Source organism: Eurosta solidaginis, chromosome 5, assembly GCF_040869045.1.
Source record: "Eurosta solidaginis isolate ZX-2024a chromosome 5, ASM4086904v1, whole genome shotgun sequence".
Lineage (NCBI taxonomy): Eukaryota > Metazoa > Arthropoda > Insecta > Diptera > Tephritidae > Eurosta > Eurosta solidaginis.
The window spans coordinates 31,947,274-31,969,704 of NC_090323.1; the positions used below are offsets into that span (position 1 = coordinate 31,947,274).

The 22,431-nt window shown below is 40.3% G+C and overlaps 1 long non-coding RNA gene across 2 annotated transcripts; it reads right to left on the bottom strand.

Annotated features, from left to right (window-relative positions):
- Positions 1-2,378: 2,378 nt before the first annotated feature.
- On the bottom strand, positions 2,379-10,713 carry LOC137253911 (uncharacterized). Of its 2 annotated transcripts, none has more exons than XR_010953920.1 (6): positions 10,383-10,713; positions 9,867-10,040; positions 9,564-9,794; positions 3,996-4,176; positions 3,602-3,925; positions 2,379-3,531 (listed from the first exon to the last, which is right to left on the bottom strand). It is a non-coding gene; the product is annotated as an uncharacterized lncRNA (long non-coding RNA). The 2 variants fall into 2 exon arrangements; XR_010953921.1 differs by having other exon boundaries at positions 10,203-10,713.
- Between the last annotated feature and the right edge of the window lie 11,718 nt (positions 10,714-22,431).

Sequence of the window (22,431 nt, forward strand, 5' to 3'; positions counted from 1 at the left end):
CATAGTATTTTTGCGCAGAACACCTTTCCGCATTGGCGGCCTTCGGTCGCGCTAATAAAAAATTACCCCTGGGTGGGTCCAACACCTCTTTGGAAAACAAACCTATATCCGCGCAAGACACTTTTACCCACAGTTTTTCTTGTGGGTACCCCAAATCATCAAAATTACAAAAACCACAACCAAATTTTAAATTTTGTTTGCAAATATCTCCGAAAGAAATAAAATTTCCAATTTCCGGGTCCTGGGTCCAAAGCACGTCCATTGACACCTCTCCCGATATTTTTGGACGAGGTTTAGCAGTTGTGAGCTAAAGTAAAGAAGTGTGTCCTTAGCTATAGTCAGAAAAAGTTCGGAAGACTTGCGGTGGAATTTTCTAAAAAGTTGATGGAAGTTTAACGAATATCAATAAAAACTGAATAATGGATCCCACAATCGTTGTAGTTATGGATTGACCAATATAGCTAAATCGTTAAAAAGGTAGTGAAGTCCACTATCGATATATTTTAGCCTTGTTTCGTCTGACAAAGCAGTCGCACCTTTGTGTCACTGGACTAAGTTTTTGGAAAGTAAAGCGAAGCGAAAAGTTAAGAGATCATAAGCTTATGACACTTCTAAAGAGTCAAAGCCTAGAAATGAGGCAAAATTCCTGTATGAAATGATTTGGAAGTGCCAAAAGTTCGCCCATATAGTGCACTCATCTGTAAAATTCAAGCACGAGAAATGCGTTCTATGTACATCCCGTATTACTTAAAATAGGGACGGTTCACATTTAGCATAAGGTGAATTTTGACGTTTTGATAGCACTATACGATAAAAATTAAACACATTTAAGCTGTCTTATGGCTTTTGTTGACTTTAAAAGTGCGTGCACACTAAGAGACGCGACACGTAGTGACAAAATATTCTTTGCATGTATTCGTATGGAACCATGCACACATAGCGACAGTCGGACGACACGACACGATCTCAAATTGATCAATTAGGCAAAAATGCTGGTAATATTTTGTGGAACGTTTCGCGTCGCTTAAAGCCAAATTAAACTTCCTTAACCCTAACGCCATAGTCGTAACCATACCCATATCCATAACAATCTCAATGTGATCGATTAATGGTGCCTTAACCTAAAAATCGTGAAAATTTCATAAAAATGATGAAAACGCAAAAAATTACAAACATATTCCAAAAAGTTATTAAATTCACCAACTCAAATATTTTTAGGTTATGGATACGGCGGGAAACCAAAAACCAATTGATTGGCTATGGCGTTAGCGTTATGGTATGGCACCATTAATCGATTACATTCCTTTCCATAAGGTAGGTTCGATCAGCTGATTTATCTGGTTATGGCTTTATGGTTATAAGTCACCATTAATTCGCCCTTTAGTGTGCACGCACTTTAAAGCTGCCATGTCGTTACCTGTTATTGGAGAGCGTCGCAATCAAGATGTGTGCTTGCGAACTTCGTAATTCTGGTTGTGCATCGACCTTTAAGGTACGCGCACATTACGCTGCGCGACACGTAGCGGCAGCGGCGCCTCACAGAGCGACATATTTTGGCAATTCACATTAAACGGCAATCGAGCGACACATTGCGGCAAAAGTTTATGTTTATTTTTGTTTGCAAAATGGACGACACAGTTTTTCAAACTGTAGTTATTTCGTTTTTGTGCGAAGAGGAAAGGAAAAGAAAAAGGTCGTGGCTATAGGTCCAAGACATCTCATCCTCAAGATATGAGGAAGGAGAGTTCCACACCCTTTTGCCCAGATTGAAAAAAGATGGTGCAAAATTCTTTGCATGTATTCTTATGAAGCAATTCACACCTAGCGGCAGCAGCACTGCGCGACACTTCCCAACGCGGCTTTTTTGCCTAGTTGATCAAATTTGCCGCGCTGTGCCAGGTCGCGCAGTGCTGCTGACGCTAGGTGTGAATTGCCTCATAAGAATATATGCAAAGAATATTTTGTAGTGCAGTGCAGTGCTGCGTAGTGCAGCCTAATGTGGCCTTACCTTTACGGTACTGTCTACCTACAACCCTACAAGACAGGTATCCGTTCCCTAATCGATTACTTAATCGTCACCAATAACTTGTTCACCAATTATCGTCTTAATGACTTTTACATTGCTGTCGTGAAAAAGGTAACGCATGCGCTCTCTCAAAATAGTGTACGTGTGACTCGCTTTCTCGCTCTTACCTATTGTGTTTTCGACATTCCTTCTCGCTCGATGTTATTTACATTTTTAAGTTACTTCATCAGTTATGTTTTCGTTATCGCTAACCAAAACATATGCAACAACAACAACACGGGTAACTGACCTATCGGTTACCCGTATCGGTTACCTTCTGTCAATTCGCTTTTTATATGAATGAAACGCGTCCTTTTTGTTTAAATAATATTTAATTCATAAATAATGCATGTTTAAAATAGTTTTTACATTTAAAATCATGTCCTATTATTCTAGTAATATTTACATATTTGCATTTTTATATTCATAAACTATATAAATACACTATTCATGCGGTGGTGGTGTTGCTCATTATCAGTTTACAGAGTCATATTAGTTTGGTAGGTATAGTAAGATCAGACGTAGCGGAATATAGGCAGCATGTCAGGAGCATCACCAGAATCCAAATAAGCACTGTAATTCATTTCGTCATTATAAATAACTTGTAGATGCCACATAGGTGTAACCATACTCTGAGGATATTTCCGTTCAGATCTTGTAGTGTACAACGAGCAAACTTTTCATAAACATGCACACGTAAACTTGTATTTGTTCTAAATTCTTCACCACATTCGAAAAAAGATGTTCTTTCATCCATTGTTTTCTCATGTTCCTGTGTTTGCGTAGGTACCATTGTGATGCAAGTTCTTGATTACAATATGGACAAACAGTTAATTCTAGACTTTTCGTTGTTACATCAATTGTTTCAGCGTGTTGTGCATGTATACTAAAATTCATACTTGAATGTGCTTTAGTCCCAATGGCATAATTTACATTTTAAATACTGACTATTGGGCATATGAGAAATCTCATGGTCCAATAATTTGTTGAAGCTTCGTGTAGCTGTATGAAAATCCAACAATTTTTAAATTGTAAATGTTCTAGCTTCTCTAGACGATAATAATAATAATAATTTACATATAACGATGTACCAGTGGCTTTTTATGCAGCTGACGCTGGATGAAGCATTGGATTTTGTGTTGCAAAGTAGGCGACATATGTTGCTGTTGATGGATGCGCATATTGCGAATATGTTGGTGGTTCACTTGTCATTAATTGATTAGAAGTTTCAACTTGTTGCGATTCTTGTTGTTGCTGCTGGCTGCTGATGTGGTGTTAACGTCTGTTGTACAAAATTTATTGTTGGTGTTGTTATGGTGCTGGAAAGCCTTCCGATATTGAAAGTCGTTGATTAGTGTAATCTCCACGTAGTGAACTACTCCCACGGCCGCGTCCCCGGTAACTATTACATTTGAAGGCCCTTAAGTTACAGGCATAGTTGACATCGCTTACATAACCGGTTGACTCTAAAGTAAAAACCAAAACAAAATATTAGAATCAGTGTTAATGAATAACATGTTTAAAGTAAGCTCTTACAACAACGTGATTGGCGGCTACATCCTGGAGTGCAGGATAGTGGTTCACTAGTCATTAATTGATTAGAAGTTTCAACTTGTTGCGATTCTTGTTGTTGCTGCTGGCTGATGATGTGGTGTTAACGTTTGTTGTACAATTTATTCGGGTGATTGCACATATTGTTGGTGTGTTATGGTGCTGGAAAACCTTCCGATATTGAAAGTCCTTGATTAGTGTAATCCCCACGTAGTGAACTACTCCTGTGACCGCGTCCGCGGTAACTATTACATCTGAAGGCGCTTAAGTTACAGGCATAGCTGACATCGCTTATATAACAGGTTGACTCTAAAGTAAAAACCAAAACAAAATATTAGAATCAGTGTTTATGAATAACATATTTAAAATAAGCTCTTACAACAACGTTATCGGTGGCTACATCCCCGTGAAAGTAGTGTGGTGTTCCTCCTTGTATAAACGTAGATACTGGATGTGCTCAACCGTGCAGTTTTCTTCTAATTTGAGCAAATGTATGTTCTTACAGCCACAGCTGGAATATTTGGGATATTTCTATCCTCACATCGTCAAAATCAAATTACCTAGAATGAAAAAGAAACTCATATCAGTAAGAATAGATTAAAAGTTTTTAATATAAGCCGAAAAGTGTTCCATAAATAGGGCTCCACACATAGCTCTTTTCCAAAGACACAAGAGAAATTTCAGATAACTAGAATCAGGACCTGGTAAAGTAACTTCAAAGGCGATTTAGTCGCCACTACTTCGTATGCGCATTTCTCTGCGCTCCCTTTCGGCATGCATCATTAATTTCGTCATTACTATAAAGGCCATCTTGCTCACAGCAATCCAACAATCTATTTGTCCGCAAATTCGTGGAACTAAATTCCTAATGGAAGGTTCCTCTCCAAAAACTCTGTTTACAGACAGTCTTTCGCCGTGAAAACGAGGGCAGTGAAATATTACATGTTCTGCGCTTTCCAATTCGGACGGACAGCTTGGACAGAAAGGATCCTCCTCTATCCCACGCTTATGTAGATATTCCTTGAAGCCACCGTGCCCGCTCAATATCTGTGTGAGATGGTAATTTAGTTTGCCGTGTTTTCGCTCGTACCATTCCGCTATATTCCGGACTAGCATGAGAGTCTAGCGCTCTTTTCTCGAATCTTCCCACCGTTCTCGCCACCTAACTATTGTTCGTGACCTTGCGCTTTTCTTAGCATCTTCAGATGGTCGGCTGAATCCAATGGCATACAGATCGGCCATTTCACCTGAAAGTAGATCTACTGGGATTTTCCTGGATAAAACATGGATCGCGTCGTCGGAACAGCACATGCTATTCGTATAGCAGTAATGCGGTAGGCTGCTAGTATATCTTTTTGGTGGACCATTTTAGATCTGTGCCATACTGGTGCTGCATATAATATTATAGAGCTGGTTACGTTGGATAATAGCTGACGGGTAGCTTCGCTTGGGCCGCCGATGTTGGGCATTATTCGCGTTAGGGTTCCACTAACTCTAGAAACTTTGTCCCACACCGCCCTGAAGTGCTCCCTAAAAGTTAGTTTTGAGTCAATGATTACTCCTAGATATTTCAAGGAGGGCTTTGAATTTATTTGATAATCTCCTATGGTTAGGACCAACTCATCCACAGTCCGCTTTGAGCTCATCAGAACCACTTCTGTCTTATTGCTAGCCATCTCCAGCCCCGTGTTCGTCAACCACTCCTTTATTCCTCCCACGGCGTCATTACATAATGCTTGGAGCAGATCAAGTTTCTTGGCCACTGCTACTACGACAATATCATCTGCATAGCCGACAATTTCCGTGCCTCCGGGAAGGTCGATTTCTAGCACCCCGCCATACATCGCATTCCAAAGAGTTGGACCTAGAACAGATCCCTGAGGGACACCGCCCGTAGTGTTGTGCTTTCTTAGTCCCTCATCTGTATGAAAAGGGAGTACTTTGTCGCTTAAATAGCTACAAATTATTCGGAGCAGGTACGGAACTTGTCTTGGGACACCCAAAGTGCACTCACGCTTCTCATGGCTCCAGCGGGTTAGCGGCTTCCTAGAACTTAAGCCACTTGCTGCTTCTAGATCTGACATCTGTCAGCTGGAGTCTTAGCCCGGCAAGCACAAGGCACGAGCACAGAATGAAATCGATCGTTTCTTCCTCCAACCCGCACTTCCTACATCTGCTATCACTGACCAAGCCTAATTTAAAGGCATGTGACGCCAGAAGGCAGTGTCCAGTAAGAATACCCGTCATGAGTCTAGTCTACAATTTAATGATAATGAAAATATAAGAATCAGTGTTTATGAATAACATATTTTAATTAATCTCTTACAACAACCTGATCGGTGGCTACATCGCCATGTAGGTAGTGTGGTGTTCCGCAAATTGACATTAGCAGTAATATTATTTACATAAACATAGCTTGGTATTTGTGCAGGCCTCAATATAGCATACATTGGTTCAGTTCGGTGTGCACCAGCCACTGGTACAAACACTTTTGAATGCATAGCTTTCATATAGGATGGATGTCCAGCAGTGCTCCGGTTGTGCCAATATGTAATGGGCTGCTCCGTCTCTTGGTACGGCTGTATAGGTATAGGCGGGTGCAATGTATTACTAGGCTCAAGATCGTATGGTACATAGATGGCTCGAAGACGCCAGAGGGAATTGGCGCCAGAGTTTTCGGACCCAGAACCAAAATATCAGTAACTCTAAAAGCACATCCGAGCATTTTCGAGCGGAAGTATTCGCCATAAGTTAGTGCGCTAAGCTGAACCTTCAGCGCTGATACCCCAATGAAACAATTGCCATACTCAGTCAGGCCCCACTAAAGGCATTTGCGGCGTTCGAAATAAAGTCAGCACTGGTCCTTCAGTGCGCATAAAAGCTAAATCAATTAGGAGCACACAACGTAGTACTGTTGCCCTGGGTCCTATGCCACAGGGGAGTAGGGGGTAATGAGCAGGCGGACTCAGTGTTTAATTTATTGCGTCCCTCCCACAAATTGTCATCCTCCCAGCAGATCCTTGCAGCGGGTCTGCGCCATACTCTCCTCTTCCGGGAAGGTATCGACCCCAATCCGGGTCCTTCTCCTGACCCCAGTACTGAGAAATGGGTTTGCTGCGTTTGCCGGAAAAGAATCTTTTTAGGACGGTCATATATATAAGGGCCTGAAATATTTCAATGAACTTCCTAATCACAGAAAAAGTAATAATAACTTCAATACTTTAAAAAAAAAATTTATTGGAGCATTGTAAAACCCTTCCAATAAGATAAAGTTTTTGTCCTCTTATTTTTTACATGATATATCCGATACTGGAGCGCGAAAAGGGAATGGTAATATTAAAAATAAAATAAATGTAAGGCGCGATAACCTCCGAAGGGATCTAAGGCCGAGCTTCTCTTCCAATTTGCGTCGTGCTCCTCTTGATTTTTCCCTACAAATTGGCCGGACGGGACCTACATGTTTTATGCCGACTCCGAACGGCATCTGCAAGGCAGATGAGTTTTCACTGAGAGCTTTTCATGGCAGAAATACAATCGGAGCGCTTGCCAAACACTGCCAAGGGGCGACCCCGCTTAGAAAAATTTTCTTCTAATTGAAAAATCTTATTTCTAAAATTTTGATGTTGCTTTGCCCGGGATTTGAACCCAGGGGATACGGTGTGATAGGCGGAGCACGCTACCATCACACCACGGTGGCCGCCAGAATTCGGTATTTCCAGATGATATTTACTGTTGCTGATCGGCATCACTCGCATTCCGACAGCATTAATATAACAATAAAATTATATAATGTGTAACAAAAATAACGAAAATAAGGCCAAACAAAAGTTGGAGCAGGGGGGATTGGAAACACGCCCTTTTCAACCTCCCATTATATGTTGAGCTGTGCTGACCGGAATCTTCATGCATTCCGACAGCGTCTTTACTAAAAAAAGTTGAGGGGTGATTGGATACACGTCATTTTCAATTTCCAACATCGAAAGACATGTTTAGCTGTGTTGATCGGAGACTAATACATTCCGACAGCTTAAAATACAAATATAATTGAAAAATATAAGTTCCAAATTTTGTTGCCTTAAGCTGGGAGCACTGGAGGATTGGAAACGCGTCCTTTTCAACCTTCCTTTAATGAGTGGCTCCCAGACTCGTCCCTCTGTCACGCTAGTAAATATGCTGATCGGAATCACATGGCATTCCAACAGCATATTCAATAGAAATAAGTGATTATAACAATGAATTGTACTTAGTAGTTTAAGTTTTAGGCCTAAACAGCCGTAATAATAAATAAATTAAAATAAAAAAATTAATACTCTTGTCAGTGTTTCACGTGCAAGGGATGGTTGCATCGGACAGGTTGCTCTGGGCTAGATTCCAAAATCCAGCGTCCTCGTAACTTTTATAAATATTTGTGGCTCTTGCTGTTCACGGCCTCATTACATTATGAGGAAATACGGCACCTGAGAACACAGCCGTATGAAGCTAAAAAACACAAGCATGTCTTCAGTGAACTCCACAAACAGGCGTCGGACCTCTATGCCGGTGATTCCTGTACTCAAAGAACAAAACTAGCAGAGGAGGAACGCACTCTCCCTAGGGAAACGAGAGTAGTCACTCTAGCTTAACTTCGAGCTGGATAACGTAACAGGTTAAACTCTTACCTATCCAGAATCAACCCCGACATACAAAACATTGTCCTGCTTGTAATGTGTCCTCACATGTCACCAACCATCTCTTTAACTGTATTGTGGAACCAACGCCTCTAACACTCCTCTCATTATGGCCCACCCGTGTTCAAACAGAAAGTTTCTTTGGACTCCCGTTAGAGGACATTGATGACAATTTGTGATCGGTCGCACCTATTGGATGGGGCGAAGCACTGCTACTACTACAACAGCAGGCGGACAACACGGAGAGAGGCAGCAACTGCATGACCCATCGATCCCGAGCCGTTCCTGCAATTTGGCCCACAGGGGCATTTATTAGCAGAAGGGAGGGAAAAGAGAGAACACTGGCGCAATATGCCAGGCCTGAGTCAATCTAAGTTACTGTTAGGGGGTTACAGCACAACTCGATATAGGGCATTAATAGGCCTCTCAAAAAGATTACCTAAGAACCCCAACGTCTATTCTTACAAGACACTGTAGACTGAACAGTCACATGCAAAAGCTGGGTATAGTATCGAACAACACATACAGATGTGATAGATCAGCAGACGGTGGACCATATCCTTCTAGATTACGGCGCAATTTCAAGACGTAGGGCTAAGTTTATGGGCTCACCATGGCCAGAGCATTCCCACATTTAATCCCTCAAGCAAAGAACACTGCTGGGGTTCATCAAGGAAGTCGGCCAGGATGAGGTGCTGTGAAGGAGATGTGCAAGTCACTGTGCAATCCTCAATAAATGATCTATCTATCTACGTTCCGGTAACAAGCACCATTGTGGTACTAGCCCCACCATCTCGGGAACTATTGATATGACTACATTAAACCTTCTAGGGATTGAATATTAATAATGCCGGCAATGCGAAAGTCTGCTAAAATGTACCATTCTCAATGGAATGCTCGATATATAATTTTCCACGTTTTAAAACAGTGATGAAAAGAGCAAAATTTACAATAATTTTAACTGGATGTGGGTAGTAAGGTGTTGATGTCCTCTCTTAACGCAATGTAATGACAACTGCGATGCAGGGAAAATGACAAAAATCTTGCAAATCTACTGATTATAATGAATTTTTCCTCCCCTTCTATGCAGTTCTATGCATACATATATATGTATTGTTCTCTCCAAACGCTAATTAAAAAAATTAATTGGTTTTCACATGAACTTCGAACTCTGTCGTATCTGCATTCTTCAGTTGATTATCAACAAAAGCATGACAAATTATCACTAAAAAATTCATACATTTTGCTTATATATTTAATATGGTAGCCAATTCACTTACCCTTTCTGGTGCGATGATTCCTGGACAATCGGGCCTGACTAGACGCGATTTTTTTTGCCTTAAGAGAGCGTGCTTAACGCGAACCCTATCATGTTATGGCACACCTTTGGTGATGCAAAAAATCAAAGAAATTTCTGCTTCTAATGCTACTAGGATAGCAGAAGCAGCTCCCGGTGGCACCACATAAATAACAGTTGCATGCCGATCAGTTGCCTTTTTTGCTCCGGCTACCTATTCAGTTTTAATTCACATTACATTATCTACTATTGCAATTTTTAATCACTACAAATCAATATAAATTACCGAAGCAAATACTGGAAAACCAAGATGCGTAGTTCCACCCTTTTTTAGAGAAACACATCCAACCAGTTTGGTACCGTATTCCAAAGCATGTTGCTTGTAAAGTACCTTGTTTTTGTAGATTTCCTCTGATTTTGGCATATTCTGAGCTGAATCGCAACCCGGCGGAGATGCTATCTAATAGAATAATATAACTTTTTTTTTATTATTTGAAAATGCACATACGTATGAATGAAAATCAGAAAGTAAATAATGTTGTTGTTGTTGTAGCGGGTACGTTCCGGGAACCATTAAGGTACTAGCCCGACCATATCGGGAGCGATTTAGTTGACATAAAACCTTGTAGGCCATCCCGTCGATTCTATACAACCTAATATGGTAACGATTTAAAAGACGGTGCACAACCCAATTTTTATCAAAAATTATCAAACGTGGAATCAAAAGGCGCGCCTCGAGCTCCGTTTTTATTAATATTTTATATTTTTAAATTAGGTGGTGTACCGTCTTGTAAAACGTTACCCTTAATATTATTTTGGGCGCAGGCCGCCAACGCAAAAAGATGGTCTCTGCAGCAATATCTTTAATTTCCGTCACATGTCACAACTCAAATTAACTTAATGTTATTTTGGGCGAAGGTCGCCAACGCAAAAAGGTGTTCTCTGCAACAAAATTTTTAATTTCCGTCACATGTCACAACTAAAAGCACAACATATTTTTCGTTGTAAACAATTTATATTTTTTTGCGTTTCAATGTTTTCCGGAATAATTAATGAACTGTCATTTCGATGACAGCATGAAACGTCGATGTGTTAGTGGAGAGCGAAAAAAGCTTTGAATGTGTTGGTGAACTGGTTACCTCCGTCTTGTAGGGAAAGATGGCGTGAAAGGTTTGCTGTCATCCAATGAGTTTTACAGCTCCGGCTCACGCTCAATTCTCACGGGAATGCTCTGGATCATTAAGAGACTTGAGAAGCAGATGTCGTGATATTTTCGCACACGTGAAATGTGATAGGCAGATGTCGCCGCTGTTTTTCATTCAACTCATACGGCGAAAGGCTAAGCAGCGACATCTATTTTTGAAGGTAATAGTCTAGTTGAGGGGTCGACTGCTAATACGCCAGAGAGGTGTCAAACGACGCGTCTTGACATCAGTATTAATAATCCGAAGGCGGAAATTTTAACTCGTTCAAAAGATATTAACGAAAAACCGATGAAAGACCCGCGGGTACCTCCGAAACCGGGGGTGGAATCCATAGTATTTTTGCGCATAACACCTTTCTGCGTTGGCGGCCTTTGGCCGCCTTATAAAAAATAACCTTGGGCTACGCCATGCCAAGTCCGGGTGTGTGGTATAACTGTGGCTACCGCCACGGTGATGCACAATTTTTTTGGGGGGTACAAACACAACAACAACCACCAAAATCGCCAACTTCAACTGCAAATATCTCCAGACAGAGACAAAGTTTTTCTTTTCCGCCTTCGGATTATTGTTCTCGAGATTAATACGCGTCTTTTGACACCTCTCTCGATATTTTTGGTAGCGTATTAGCAGTCGACCCCTCAACTAGACTATTACCTTTTTGAAAAAGTAGGTTTATTAAAGGCAGTGTTGCCAAACTAAAGACAACCAATTAACGGTAATAGTGTACCAAATTTGCTTGATACTTCACAATAACACTCAAACTGTGCAACGAATAGCTTAATAACCAAACTGATAGCATAAATGAAACTGACTTTCAAAATAATACTGCTATTGCTCACTAGATATCGTCTTAGTCGTAACTGCTTGACAACTCAAATCAAACTGAATTACAGCGCCTCTACATCTGCGGCGTTTTATACTCTCTGGTTTCCTAGTTCGCATCTTCTAGAATCTACTAGCATTGTCCATGAGTTCTCAAACTTCTCAGCTATAACTAAAATTGTACAATTTTATACATCTTCTAGGCGCTTTCATAATCTACTAGTCCAGTAGCTCTCAAACTCCTCAGCTGTAACTACAATTGCACAATTTTATAGTTTTTCTCATTGCATACTTATAGGAGTATCTCAGATATATGCATGTGTTAGTTCATTGACTCTCCGCTGCTCGTATACGTACATGGTACATATGTGTAGACGCAGTTATTGTTTCGTTTATGTAGATACATAATGATTGAATTATTGATGTGCATTCACGTCACTGCTTAGCATCGGCTTAGAGACGGCAGCACTCCTTGGTTTTGCTAATATTCGTAACAATAGTTTAGTTAGTGGCTACCGCCACGGTGATGGACAAATTTTTTTGGGGGTACTAACACAACAACAACCACCTGAAAATCGCCAACTTCAACTGCAAATATCTCGGGACAGAGACAAAGTTTTTCTTTGCCGCCTTCGGATTATTGTTCTCGAGATTAATACGCGTCTTTTGACACCTCTCTTGATATTTTTGGTAGCGTATTAGCAGTCGACCCCTCAACTAGACTATTACCAAATTAACAAATTATCTGACTCACAAATTGAACCAGACTTCTATCTGGATTTATCTGGCTCAAATCGTTGATGTTGCATTTAGGCAAGGTGCACACGAGGCTACGCGTCATAGACGCGTACAAGATATTTCATATAGCTACAATTTCTCTACGCCTCAAGATCTGCACACGAAACTACTCTCGAGCGTCGCTACAAAAAGCAAACAATTATTGAAAAAAATAAAAAATTTAATTTCTTCAGCTATATCCGTCCCCGAAACCAAAGGAAAATAGGTATTAAACGCTGTTTGCATCCCCGTGCCTTTGTAAATTATAAAAGGCAATTTTAAACCACCGCGGACTAGAGAAAAGGGTGATTTCTAGTTTCCAACACTTTTTAGCCTTTTAAACGCTTCAACAATGTCTAACCAAGCTGTTGTGGTGTTTAATACTCTTTTTCGCTTTGTTAATATACCTTTCAGGCACTTTTATTAACTAAAGTAACATTTTTTAACTAATTACACAAATTTGCATACAAAAAAATGTAAACAAATATTTTGTTCTTCCTTTTTTACAAGCGTACGTACGCTCATCGACCAACATTGCTGTACGCTTAGCTACACGAAAATTTCATGCTTTGTCGCTTTCATGCAGCTGACGCCTCGTATGCAGCTCTCCATTCAAATACATGTGTTCGGCATCAAAGCGTACAAATTTCGCCTGCAGCGGCTATGACGCGTAGCCTCGTGTGCACCTCGCCTTACATGCAAAATTATTTATCTGGCTCAGGCTCTTTGCCACCGGATGATGGCTGCTAATTGAAGCAAAAATATTGAGATAGCGTGCTAATCCGGGAACGCGTTCTATGTAATGCGGCGGTTACTCACGAACGTACCAAAAACGTGTCAGCTGACACGACCTATCTTATGAGTGTGCAGTGTAATCGAAAACTCACCGACGTGCAACGCCCGTACGTACGTAGCCCGGAACTTAGAAATCAAAACAATTTTGATTTTTTCCGTAAGAACGTGTCAGCTGATCGCTCTCACTAGACAGAGTTGCCAAGTAAACTTTTGTGCGCTAATTTTGACCGTTTGCAGTTTTATGCAAAAATACCTAATTAAAGTGTGAAAATTTGTGAAAATAATTCGAAATAATTATGTAAAACTGCAGATTATAAATATGTAATCTGTTTATAGTTATTTAATATTAATTCCAGCATTTTACCACATTAAAAATTAAATTGGAAAATTTTGATCTTTCCATAAGCATGCATGCAAAATGGTTAATGGCAACAGTGCTTATCTTGGCAGCAATTTAGTTTAGCGCCCCCCGAGTTCGGGGTTTAACTTGGTATCAAATGAAAGAGGGAGTTCTCCCGATCACAAATATATATATTTTAAAGTGCGCAAACTTATAATTTAAAAGTTATTTGTTGTTAGTTTGCAAATTTCTATACAACTTTTATATGTGTATAAGTTAACACAAGCTAATGCTTCTCAATAATTCTGTCCGCGCATGGCCTGTGTCAGCGAATATCCATTCTCACGCTGACGGATAGCCACAACGATTGCGTAACATGAGCAGTGCTATGAAACAACAATTTGCGCGCATGGCCTGTATCAGCGAATATCAGTTAACACAAGCGAATGCTTCTCAATAATTCTGTCCGCGCATGGCCTGTGTCAGCGAATATCCATTCTCACGCTGACGGATAAGCCACAACGATTGTATAACATGAGCAGTACTATGAAACAGCAATTTGGCCTGTGTCAGCGAATATCCATTCTCACGCTAGCAGGTGCAGCTCAACGCTGGCAGCGATTAAGAACGCAAGCGTCTGTGTCGCTTTGGCTGCCTTCAAGACTAAGGTGCAGGGTTTTTAAGTAGGCACTTTAGAATGTAAGTTCAGTTAGTTTTTGGCATGACAATGAATAAAACGTATTATTATAATAAACTCTAAATTGCAAATGACTTTTAATGGATTACCATGAAACAGTAAAACTGGCGCTCAACAACGGGAGAAAAAACGGATAACACCAAGCAGCAGTATCAACAAACATTTTTATCATTTTTATTTTAAATTAAGTGGAGCAGAAAACAAAACCAAGCATAAGATGAAGAGAGTATTACCAATAGTTGTAAAACAGATGTAAGTAGAGTGTTGCCAAACAAAGAAATCTGTGTCAATGTTTATAGTGTTATCAATGTTTATAAACAAAAAACTTGTGTTTATTAAAATTTTTTTTTTAAATACGACCCTTTAAAAAAAAAAAAAAAAAAAAAAAAAAAAAAATGAAATTTTCTTTTAAAGCATCAAATTATCTGTAAATCTTTGCTCGGGTTGAGGTAGAATTAGATGTGTTGTGGACCAAATTTATTGGAATAAAATCAGGTAACCTGTTTCAGTTGTGCTGTAGGCCTATGAGTGACCAAGAATTAGATCGGCTATTTGAGAACATAGTGGTAAACAGAAGACAGCGTAACAGTGGTCAGGATAATTGGTGGACGAATAATAGGGTAACGACTGAGGACCGAAAAATGGCTATAGAAGCAGATCAATTGAAAGCTCTTGTCGACACTGCAGTGGCTCATGCACTTTCAGTGCAAAGAGAAAGTTTCGAACAGAGACTGGCGACCATAAACCAGCGTCTAAACGACGTTAGCATTAGTGCACCCACAATAGAAACATATTCTGAAGCACAAATTGTCCCAGGTTCCAAATGTGAGGAACCCCTTGACATCGTTAAATCTCTACCAGATTTCGATGGTAAACAAGAAAACTACGTATCATGGAGACAGGCAGCACACACCGCCTACAAAGTTTTTCAGGAATACGAAGGCAGCAGCAAACATTTCCAAGCTGTCGCCATCATTAGAAATAAAGTAAAGGGTCCAGCCGACATGGTTTTGTCCTCATTTAACACCGTTTTGAACTTCAAAGCGATAATTAACCGCCTTGACTTTAGTTATTCCGATAAACGACCAATTTACTTGATCGAGCAAGAAATGTCAACCCTCCGCCAGGGAAATTTATCTCTTCTCCAATACTACGACGAAGTAGAGAAGAAATTGACGCTTCTGACCAACAAAACCATAATGACTTACGAAAAGTCAATAGCTGCTTCACTTAATGAGAAATACAGATTGGACGCATTGCGCGTATTTATATCATGGACCCAGAAACCGCTTAGCGATGTACTATTCTCAGCCCGGCCTAAAGATCTGCCTTCGGCCTTAGCACTGGCACAGGAGGTTGAATCGAACCATGAGAGATACCGATTCGCAAGCACCTATGCCAGGAGCCTAGAAGATAAGACACAAAAGCTAGACTCAAAACCACAATCTGGGGAGAAAGTTACAGGGGGAAGATACCAAACAAACGATATGTATCACTCAAAAAACCCTTACTTTAACAGAACTCGGGACTTCAACAACAAGAGTCCCCAGAAACTGGATAAGGTAGAACCGATGGATGTCGACACGTCACAACGCTTCCGTCAACCTACTGCAAGGCAGGAAAACACTGGCTCTTATCGATACCAAAGTAATCCAAATCAAAAATATCCGCAGGCAGTGAAAAGGCCAAACAATGGCTCTGGAAAATTTACAGGACCAAAGCAACAACGAATAAACTGCCTTTCAAGCGGAAATTCCACTTCTAATCTGGAAGATTCCACCTATAGCGATGTGGCAAACGCGGAAACATCAGCAATCGAGGGCGACCTTAACGATCCCGACCAGATAAATTTTTTAGACAGAACTCCCTGCTACCGTTCATTGAAAGAATAGTTGCAGGGAAGAAAATAAAATTACTAATAGATACGGGTGCATCTAAAAATTATATAAAACGCTTAAAATTCCTTAGGCACATTACACCGGTCGAAAAGTCTTTCTTGGTAAAATCAATTCATGGTTTTACTAACATTAAAGAAAAATGCGCGATAAACCTTTTTAACATAAATAGTACCTTCTTTATTCTTCCTTCTCTTTCAACGTTCGACGGAATAATAGGTCTGGATTTGCTTACGCAGGCAGACACGACTATAGATTTAAAGTCAAAAAAAAATAATAACCAATGTTGGTTCAGAGGGTATAAAATTTTTAAAGTGTGCTAATGTAAATTTCACACGAGTAGAGGACATAGAGGTTCCTGAAATTGTGAGGGTGAAATTTCAAAGAATGGTAAAAAATTTATTGAAAGTTTTCTCTGACCCCAACGAGGCACTCCCATTTAACACAAACATAGTCGCCACTATTCGAACCGAGAGTGACGATCCGGTTTATTCCAAGCTATACCCCTATCCTATGGGCGTAGCAGAATTCGTGAATACTGAAATTCGCGATTTACTGAAGAACGGTATCATCAGACCGTCTCGGTCACCATATAACAACCCAATCTGGGTTGTTGATAAAAAAGGAACGGACGCACAAGGAAATGTAAAAAAACGACTTGTCATAGACTTCAGAAAACTGAACAAAAAAACTATCGACGACAAATATCCCATCCCGAACGTAACGGTTATACTATCAAATCTAGGAAAGGCCAGGTATTTTACAACGCTTGACCTAAAATCAGGATTTCATCAAATGACGTTGGCGGAATCCGATAGGGAAAAGACCGCTTTCTCAGTAAGTAATGGGAAATATGAGTTCTGCAGGCTTCCCTTCGGTCTGAAGAATGCACCCAGCATTTTTCAAAGGGCGATCGACGACGTACTAAGGGAACAAATAGGGAAATACTGCTACGTTTACGTCGATGACGTTATTATATTTTCAGAAACCGAGGAGGAGCATGTCGAACATATTGAGTGGGTCTTAAAAAGGTTACTTGAGGCTAATATGAGGGTTTCTCGCGAAAAATCGCAATTTTTTCAAGAGGACGTTGAATACTTGGGCTTCGTAGTATCTAGAGGAGGCATTAAAACAAGCCCTAGCAAGATAGATGCTATTCACAAATATGAGAAACCCTCCACTCTTTTCAACGTTAGATCATTTCTGGGTCTGGCAAGCTATTACCGTTGCTTTATAAAGGATTTCGCTTCAATAGCGAAACCACTAACGGATATGCTGAAAGGAGACAATGGCAAGGTTAGTGCCACTCAATCAAAAAAAATAAAAGTGGAATTAGACGAAAAACAATCACAAGCTTTTAATAAATTAAAAGAGGTCCTTACATCAGAGGACGTCATGTTACTCTACCCAGATTTCAGGAGGCCATTTGATCTAACGACGGATGCCTCGTCTTTGGGTTTGGGGGCAGTGCTCTCACAGGACGGTAAGCCAATTACCTTTATTTCACGAACTCTGAAAGATCGTGAACAAAACTTAGCAACTAACGAGCGCGAGCTACTCGCGATAGTCTGGGCCTTAAAAAGTCTTAGAAATTATCTCTATGGCGTAAAGAATTTAAATATTTTTACAGATCATCAGCCACTGACATTTGCGGTTTCAGACCGAAACCCAAATGCGAAAATTAAACGATGGAAAGCGTTTATCGACGAGCACAACGCTCAAATCTTTTACAAACCCGGTAGAGAAAACCATGTTGCCGATGCTCTGTCACGACAGAACATCCAAACTCTAGAAGAGGAAGGTCAATCAGATTTAGCTACAGTTCATAGCGAAATATCGCTATCTTATACGGTGGAAGCATCCGAAAAACCGCTAAATTGTTTCCGAAACCAAATTGTTTTGGAGGAAGCCAACTTGAACCTAAAACGGAATTTTATATATTTCGGCGAGAAAACTCGTCATGTTATTCAATTCATAAATAAAGATAATCTCATTGAAGAAATTAAAACAGCTGTGAACCCAAATGTGGTAAACGCCATACATTGCGCTTTGCCAATACTGGCCAGCATACAACATGAACTTATAAGGTGCTTTCCGGCAACAAAGTTCTGGCACTGTAAAAATATGGTGACCGACATTGTAAATAAAGACGAACAGAGGGAGATTGTTCTTGCCGAACATAATCGAGCTCACAGAGCTGCCCAGGAGAATGTCAAGCAAATCCTTCGTGATTATTACTTCCCAAAAATGACCAAACTGGCAAACGAAGTGGTCGCGAATTGTAAGATCTGCAGTAAGGCCAAATACGATAGGCACCCACGAAAGCAGGAGAATGGTGTAACACCGGTCCCATCCTATACCGGAGAAATTTTGCAAATTGACATATTCTCAACAGATAAAAAATACTTTTTGACATGTCTCGACAAGTTTTCGAAATTTGCTGTGGTACAGCCTATACCATATCGAACAATCTCAGATATAAAATACCCAATTATTCAACTAATGAATATATTCCCAGGGACAAAGACTGTTTATTGTGATAACAAGGCCTCTTTAAATTCTGAAACGATAACCTCGTTACTAAAAAATAGCTTCAATGTTGACATCGTCAACGCGCCACCTCTTCATAGCACCTCGAATGGGCAGGTTGAACGCCTCCATAGTACACTTTTGGAGATAGCCAGATGTCTGAAATTGGACAGAAAAATCTGCGAGACGACAGACCTTATATTACTGGCAACAATTGAATACAACCGAACGATTCATTCGAAAGGAGACAATGGCAAGGTTAGTGCCACTCAATCAAAAAAAATAAAAGTGGAATTAGACGAAAAACAATCACAAGCTTTTAATAAATTAAAAGAGGTCCTTACATCAGAGGACGTCATGTTACTCTACCCAGATTTCAGGAGGCCATTTGATCTAACGACGGATGCCTCGTCTTTGGGTTTGGGGGCAGTGCTCTCACAGGACGGTAAGCCAATTACCTTTATTTCACGAACTCTGAAAGATCGTGAACAAAACTTAGCAACTAACGAGCGCGAGCTACTCGCGATAGTCTGGGCCTTAAAAAGTCTTAGAAATTATCTCTATGGCGTAAAGAATTTAAATATTTTTACAGATCATCAGCCACTGACATTTGCGGTTTCAGACCGAAACCCAAATGCGAAAATTAAACGATGGAAAGCGTTTATCGACGAGCACAACGCTCAAATCTTTTACAAACCCGGTAGAGAAAACCATGTTGCCGATGCTCTGTCACGACAGAACATCCAAACTCTAGAAGAGGAAGGTCAATCAGATTTAGCTACAGTTCATAGCGAAATATCGCTATCTTATACGGTGGAAGCATCCGAAAAACCGCTAAATTGTTTCCGAAACCAAATTGTTTTGGAGGAAGCCAACTTGAACCTAAAACGGAATTTTATATATTTCGGCGAGAAAACTCGTCATGTTATTCAATTCATAAATAAAGATAATCTCATTGAAGAAATTAAAACAGCTGTGAACCCAAATGTGGTAAACGCCATACATTGCGCTTTGCCAATACTGGCCAGCATACAACATGAACTTATAAGGTGCTTTCCGGCAACAAAGTTCTGGCACTGTAAAAATATGGTGACCGACATTGTAAATAAAGACGAACAGAGGGAGATTGTTCTTGCCGAACATAATCGAGCTCACAGAGCTGCCCAGGAGAATGTCAAGCAAATCCTTCGTGATTATTACTTCCCAAAAATGACCAAACTGGCAAACGAAGTGGTCGCGAATTGTAAGATCTGCAGTAAGGCCAAATACGATAGGCACCCACGAAAGCAGGAGAATGGTGTAACACCGGTCCCATCCTATACCGGAGAAATTTTGCACATTGACATATTCTCAACAGATAAAAAATACTTTTTGACATGTCTCGACAAGTTTTCGAAATTTGCTGTGGTACAGCCTATACCATCTCGAACAATCTCAGATATAAAATACCCAATTATTCAACTAATGAATATATTCCCAGGGACAAAGACTGTTTATTGTGATAACGAGGCCTCTTTAAATTCTGAAACGATAACCTCGTTACTAAAAAATAGCTTCAATGTTGACATCGTCAACGCGCCACCTCTTCATAGCACCTCGAATGGGCAGGTTGAACGCCTCCATAGTACACTTTTGGAGATAGCCAGATGTCTGAAATTGGACAGAAAAATCTGCGAGACGACAGACCTTATATTACTGGCAACAATTGAATACAACCGAACGATTCATTCGGTGACCAATGAAAAACCGATTGATATAGTTCACGCTACACCAACCGACATGAAAAATGAGATAACCATGAAAATAACGAAAGCACAACAAGCACAATTGGAAAGAAATAATCCTTCCAGACAGAATAGGGTGTTCGACGTAGGGGAACGCGTACTAGTAAAGACGAATAGACGACTGGGAAATAAACTGTCCCCTTTATATGTCGAAGAAAGGGTTGAGGCAGATCTAGGAACCACGGTTCTCATAAAAGGGAGGGTGGTCCATAAGGACAACCTGAGATGAAAACCGTGGAATATCTTTCAATATTATAAGGTAAATTAAAAGAAGGTTATTTTCCCCCATCTTTCAGGATCCCCATTATGATGCTCTCCATCCAAACGGCAATAGCAAAATTGACGGACTACTCGACTTCCGATTATATACCGATCCAGGATGGCGACGTAATAGTTTGGACACACTTCGGCTATCTTAAGCATAGCACCAATCTTACGGTATATAAAGAAATAGCAGAAGAAACGAAAGGACTAACAACGCATTTCCCCTTATCCCATATGAGAATGCTACTCGACTCAGATATTTCACACATAAAAGTTCTTTTAACAACACTGGACATTCACCATAGACAGGCTAGGAGTATTAACATTTTAGGTACTGCTCTAAAGGTGATTGCAGGAACACCCGACTTCGAAGACTTTGAAAACTTAAAATTTCGGCAGCAAGAGCTAATAGAATCAGAGGGACATCAGATAGAAATAAACACAAGGATACAGGAAAAATTAAACCAGCTAACGGAAACAGTTAACAAAATTATTAAAAACGCAAAGGCTGTACAGATCGATACTCATCATTTGTACGAAACGCTGCTTGCACGAAATAGAATCCTTATAACCGAAATCGAGACTTTAATTTCAACCATAACCCTTGCAAAGATAGGAATCATAAATCCCCTGATGCTAAACTCGGAAGATGTAAAAAATATTTTTGAGGCACGCTCTACAAATACAACAATTACTGACCTAATGGAGGAATCATATATCAAAGCCCTTTTAGATGGGAGCCTTCTGCATTTCATAATAAAGTATCCTAAACCTACATTAGTTTGTAAGAAAATTATTATTTTCCCTGTTCAACACAATGGAACTATCCTGCACCTTGGGAACAACAACAACGTTGCTGACTGTGGGAATCAAAATTTGGCGATTGGGAACTGCAACACAACACTCACAACAACTTTTTGCAAAAGATTGCAGCATCCCACATGCGCACAACAGCTGTATTCGAATAATGTTGCTCACTGCAGTACTTGCCCTAGCAACCTTGAACCTATTACTGTGGTTGACGATGGCATTATCATTATAAACGATAACACCGCTTTGATTAAAACTGGCGAAGACTCCGAAAAAACAATAAGGGGAACTTATTTACTTTCCTTCGACGATGAAGTTTACGTTAACGGATCTAACTTTGTAAACCGAAACGGCATGTTAAAGAAATTACCAGGGCCAGCGGCGACCGTTCTCCTTAATATCACCAACCATCAAGAAGTATTGAGTCTTCCATACCTTCACAGGATAAGTATGGAAAATCTGCGCTTTATCGCAAAAATTGAATCAAGAACTATGACGGGGCCAACAATATCAGGCTTCGCTAGCATTATATTGATTATCGTTTGTTACACTCTAGTTAAAATATGGCAGAGGAGAAGGAAAAGACGCCAATGCCAAGACCTTCAGCATGTCATTGATAACTTTAAGAAGTCCGTGGACGGCCTTCACTTAGAAGGGGAGGAGTTAACACAAGCTAATGCTTCTCAATAATTCTGTCCGCGCATGGCCTGTGTCAGCGAATATCCATTCTCACGCTGACGGATAGCCACAACGATTGCGTAACATGAGCGGTGCTATGAAACAACAATTTGCGCGCATGGCCTGTATCAGCGAATATCAGTTAACACAAGCGAATGCTTCTCAATAATTCTGTCCGCGCATGGCCTGTGTCAGCGAATATCCATTCTCACGCTGACGGATAAGCCACAACGATTGTATAACATGAGCAGTACT